This window comes from Macrobrachium nipponense, chromosome 5, assembly GCF_015104395.2.
Source record: "Macrobrachium nipponense isolate FS-2020 chromosome 5, ASM1510439v2, whole genome shotgun sequence".
NCBI lineage: Eukaryota > Metazoa > Arthropoda > Malacostraca > Decapoda > Palaemonidae > Macrobrachium > Macrobrachium nipponense.
The window spans coordinates 101,133,738-101,139,979 of record NC_061107.1 but is presented as its reverse complement, the minus strand read 5'-3'; the positions used below and the strand labels follow the sequence as shown (position 1 = coordinate 101,139,979).

Sequence of the window (6,242 nt, the reverse complement as noted above, 5' to 3'; positions counted from 1 at the left end):
CTGAGGATGAACCTGGCACAAGATTCGTAAGCTATTAATGTTTGTTAAAGACCATCAACTCTCACATGCTATATTATTATGGACATGCAACCAATAATAATAATAATAATAATAATAATAATAATAATAATAATAATAATAATAATAATAATAATAATACAGATGTAAATATAATATAGAAAATATAATATAATAATAATAATAATAATAATAATAATAATAATAATAATAATAATAATAATAATAATAATAATAGCGTGAGTCAACTTAACGGTAAAGAAATCCACATTGGTGTAGATTAAAATATATATTTTAGAAATATATACACAAAAGAGAGCTTTCGAGGCACTGCTCAATTCTCAAACATATGTTTATACCTACGCCACTGTGGATTTCTTCATCAATAATAATATAATATAATAATTATAATAATTGCTTGGCAGTCTAAGCAATACCGAAAAATCATCAATAAGGGGACTTGAGAAAGTCCTGTATAAAATGAACGCAGTTGAATCATCCATTTTTTTCAAGAGAAATAGTAATAAAAATGATAATGATAAAAATTGCGTTTCCACAGATAATGTGCGTGATCGAAAATAGATGAATAACCAAGGACGCAGACACCGATAAACTTGGACATTCATTTAGCTCAGAGGCGGCATTAAAAAATAGGGCGGCCGAAAATTCCGAGAAAAATCAAGCGATTATTTAAATTTCACGGGGAATGAATTATAGGTCTGATAAGCGAGGTTATTTAAGGCCGGCACGCTATCATAGCGGATGCAGAGCTGAAGGTCATTTTCGGGAATTTAATTACAAAGTCATTAGTAGATATTATAGCAATTTTAAGGGGAGAGACTCGGGCAGGCGAACGTGAGGACTAGGAAAGGAATTTTTTTTTAGCTATATATATATATATATATATATATATATATATATATATATATATATATATATATATATATATAATTACTATATATATCTCAAAAATCACCATAACGAGACGGGAATATTTCAAATTAATAAAAGTCCACACTTATGTAAGATGTGTCTACTGACCAAGTAGACGAAAGCTCTCGTCTTTTAAGAATTTTTTAATACACATCTTACATAAATGTGGACTTTTTTTATTATATATATGTGTGTGTGTGTGTATGAGAGAGAGAGTAAAAAAAATTAACATTGTTTAAGTGGAAATGTAGTTCCTGAATTAAAATAAAACCAGTGAAAATTTCATTAAAATAGAAAGACTTTTAAGCTCGGACAGGGAATAGCTCATCATGAAAGTGCATACGAATGGCGGAAATGACTCGCAACATTTCGAGGAGGAGTGTGTCACAAAAACTGGCTCGAGGTAATAATATATATATATATATAAATATATATATATATAATATATATATATATATATATATATATATATACATATACATATAATATATATATATATATATATATAATATATATATATATATATATATATTATATATATATATATATATATATATATATATATATATATATATATATATATATATATAATATTTATTTATATATATAACCTTTCTCCACCCAAGTTGCGAACCACCTCCCTCATTTTTCGATCCTTACTACCAAGTGAAGGATGAAAACTTTTAAAGTATCAGGCGTTATATGAAGTTTCGCAAGTCATCCTCAATATTATGCCATCCAACTTTATCTTTTAGGCAGTATTGTATCGCTGAGATATTTCTAAGATATTTCCCAATCCTGGTTTGGGTGTCCTGTATCACACTGTCTTGAATCTGCTTTCAAATTCTACCTTTGATTTCAAAGTCTTTCCTTATAATCAGTTTCCGTCAGAGGTATTTTATGCATTTTTCCTTCTCTTCGTTTTCTAAAATCTATAGCATGGGGTATTTTGCGGGAGCAAATAACGCAATGTAAAACATAACAAAAGTCAATAGAACCAGAATGGCGTTAGAGGCTACGAAATGTCTGGAACAGAAGAATGCAAGAGAGCTTTCGTGTGACAGTAGAATGCAGACGAATCCAAAAATTTTGGGCGGTAATTCAGTCTCGAAAGATCAAAGGAACTGTAGTACTGCATCTCTCAAAGCTTCCAAAGCTTCCATATACCCTTGTTCCAGCTTGTGTGACTTGCTTTTCTCTGCGAGTAAATATTTACTCGCTGTCAAATTTCCGGAAGGGTTCCTTTGCAAGCAAGGGGTTTTTCATGAATCTTTTTTTTTTTTAATAACAGTAGCTTAAGGAGAACAGAAACAACGTTTTGAAATGGCAGTATTCGTATGATTTTATTTTATTATAAAAATGGCGTATCTAAAATCCAGCACGAAAAATGAGGAGACCATCGAACCAATCTTGTTTCATTTTGATGATATAAAAACAACATATATTAAAGTAGCTTTCGAGACACATACAGACAGACAAACAACAACAAACAAAGGTTGAGATAAGTTTGCATGCAATTCTGTCAATAGGCATCTACACACGCTCTAGGGAATTTTAACGAATTTGTTACTCCTTAGTCTCATTTACCACAATTAATAGGTTCTTTGGTATAAATATGCTTCTCTCTTCATTTCTCATTCTTAGGTAGAGAGGAGAGAGAGAGAGAGAGAGAGAGAGAGAGAGAGAGAGAGAATAGAATTTTTCCCTGAAGTATTGCATCACAGCTTTTGATTTCCTCCAGCTGAGGGCTAATAGATCAAAGACTTTTCAAAAGCGCTCCAACATTTTTTTTCTCCCTTTCTATTCGGGAAGAGTTTGTCCATTATAGTGATGAAGCTCCAGTTTGAGTGATGACCCTAGTTTCACAGCAACGGTCTTTCTCACCCCACCCCCACCCCAACCGTATACACGCCCATCCCCCTCCCCAGTTTCACCCCCGTTCGTGAAAGTCCTCCTGTTCTCTCGGGCGTCTTCTTCTTTTTTTTTCCCCCTTTTTATTTTCCTGTGTCGTGACGTTGATGGTGGCAGAGTCTTTTCTCACGTCGGAAATTTATACATAAGCTCTCCTATTTTTTTTATTGTCCTTGGCCTTCGGAGTGTCTTTGCGCACTTGCGCTCTCTGGGATGTAATATAAATATATATATATATATATATATATATTATATTATATATATATATATATATAGTATATATATAATATATATATATATATATATATATATATATATATATATATATATATATATATATATATATATATATATATATATATATATATATATATACATAGACTGTGACTCGAATTCCTGTGCTTCACTAGTATTGTAGCAATCACTAACAAACCCTCTTCTTGCCATTGTCTGCCTAGTGTTTTAAATCATTTTATACATAAATCTCAGCTTGTCGACTCCTGGGGCGCATCTTTACCTCTAATGGGATAATATTAAGCATTCACTGTTTAAGTCTAATTCCAATACCAATAAGCAAAATACATTTCATACAATACTAGCTGACCAACCCAGCGCTGCCCGGGATTACTCTGAGTGACACCCAATATTCTCTCTCTCTCTCTCTCTCTCTCTCTCTCTCTCTCTCTCTCTCTCTCTCTACTCTGGTTTTCACTTCCTCTCCTTTTCCCTCTCTCTCTGTCCCAACACCCACCCCCCTTCAGGTGCCCTTGATGGCTTACTCACAGAGTATTCTTTTCCGGTTAGTATGTCTTTAGTGTACCAAAAAGAATTTTTTTTTTTAAATTACAAAGTCTAAGGGTAGAACCAACCCCGTTTCAGGGAAGCCCTTTGTTGCCATTTGATGCTAGTGATGTCTTACCCCCACAGTGTTGATTTCTAGATATAAGTCATATGTATAACAAGTTTGGTTGAAATTGCTCAGTGCGTTTCAGAGTTATGCTGACACATACACACGCACATCCATACGTACATACATCCATTTATATATATATATATATATATATATATATATATATATATATATTTGTATATATAATATATATATATATATATATATATATATATATATATATATTAGTAAATGTTTAAACAAGGAAAAATCTCATCATTAAATTATTCTATTTTATTCTTGTTATCGTTGGGCTTTCAGTATCAACTTAAATTTTATGCTGTATTTCACTCTTCTAACGGTGAAGGGTTAGCCAATAATAACTTGAGCGAATTTCATAATGAAGAAATCAGGTACTGCTGTGATTGTAAATATTTTCTTAGGTAAGATACTGTAGGTCAGTCACGCGAGTCCACACAATATATATATATATATTATATATATATATATATATATATATATATATATATATATATATATATATACATATATGTTTGCGTATGTGTGTGTATGTATGTATGTATGTAATATGTACATACATAAGAGCTTTTGCGTGGTGGTTATCAAGAGAAAGAGAAGAACAATATCTTTGATGGTCGGCCCATGCATATGAAATGATAGTTCGACGCCGGGAGTATATGTCTGAGGGGATGGACGGGAGACTTCGGTATCAAAGCAAATGAGGCGGGATATTGACCAAGAAGCAGAGCGAGTGTCCTTGTAGAAGATTCAGAGAACATTGCAAGAGAGAAGTAGAGAACGAGAGAGATAGAGACCACATTGAAAGAGAGAGAGAGACGAGAGAGAGAGAGAGAGATCTGGGTGTGGCGTGGGGGGGGGGGGTAGTGTTGTTGAACTCGTTTAAGAAATACTGAAGTTTTTATTCCATTAGTTAATATATATGAATATATATGTATATATATATATATATATATATATATATATATATATATATATATATATATATTAATCAAAATCAGTTAGATGACCCTGAGGAATTGGACAACATTTCAATTGTTTAAGTAACAACATCTCAGAGCTGTAGTTAGTACATAGAATCTGCATTATTCGTTGAACTTTTCACTAACTTCGTTAATGAAATAAAAAAATTATGAGTTACATATTTTTTTCCACTGAATTCAACAACGTCCTTCTGACAACTTTTCTTACTTCCCGAGATTAAGAATTAACCAGAATCAAGAGAGTCAAAAAATGACGAGAAAGTCGAATAAGAGTCGAGAGAGGATCCTTCTGTACATGTGCTTGGATAATGATGATGAAAAGTGGGGAGTTAATAAAGTTGTTTGCATTGGGAGGCGCCTCGCAATCCGGGGAAATAGCATTTGGCGCCATCTCTGTCGGCGGAGACGTTTCAGATCTGTGGTAATTTGAGAAGTTTAAGTGTGTCTCGTCGTTGATATGCCTTTAGATAATCCTCGCATATGAAATCACACTGGGCCAATAAAAACGTTTATTATTCTCTCGCTCTTCTCTTTATTTTTGCAGTGTCGGTTTTAACGTCTTGTGCATATAATTAGAGAAAGTAATCCAAAAAGAGAATGTTGGGCGTTAAGTTTTATTTTACCTTGTACGTACTGCTTTTTCCTTCCCCGCTACCGCTAGATTTATTAAGTATACAGACAGTGGAAGGCAAATGTAAGGAGTGAAAGAGAACAAGAATTGGATGGTGGCCGAGGACGTCAGCAATTCGTCCTTTGGAGGATTACCTCCGATCCTAAGGGCCTAGATCAAGTCTCTATCGTAAGAGGCCACTCATACCCATCCATGGCCCCAGGAGAGGCTTTCTAGGCTTCTCTTAATCCATTCAAGTTGACAGACAAGTTAGACTTCAACCACTACACTCTATCGACTCACTGTCACCTCAGAAGCTCTTCCTCGAACTGTCTTCCTTAAGCTCACCCAGATCTTAGCGAAAGCTCTTGGTTCAGGATTCAATTACTCAAATCATCGTTTGGATTCAGTCAGATACTCACTGGAAGAAGAAGGCAACATTTTAGAAATTTATTATCTCGCCATCCAATACTCTCTACTCGCACACAAATAGACACGCACACAAATTTTGTGTATACTTGTATACCCATATAATAAACATACCTTGCCGTTTCTAATAAAGAAAATCAGCGAAATATATATCACTGAGAAGGCAGTTTTTCGCAGTTTTCAGTGGATTAAAAAGATTTTTTTTTTACATTACTACATGTTTCGGCGAAAACTTTTCTGCTGCAATAATACAAAATTGTTTATTGGCTATTGTAAGAAATTAATTGAAATAATTCTGTTTTGTTATTTATTTTGCTTTCATATATATTATATATATATATATATATATATATATATATATATATATATATATATATATATATGAATAGATGGATAGATAGATTTCTATTTTTATACTAGGTTTGAAATT

At 32.9% G+C, this 6,242-nt stretch overlaps 1 protein-coding gene across 4 annotated transcripts in view; it reads left to right on the top strand.

Moving 5' to 3' along the window:
* LOC135215553 (uncharacterized) overlaps nucleotides 1–6,242 on the top strand; it is a 148,147-nt gene that overhangs the window by 93,057 nt on the left and 48,848 nt on the right. The gene's annotated exons all lie outside the window — the stretch shown is intronic.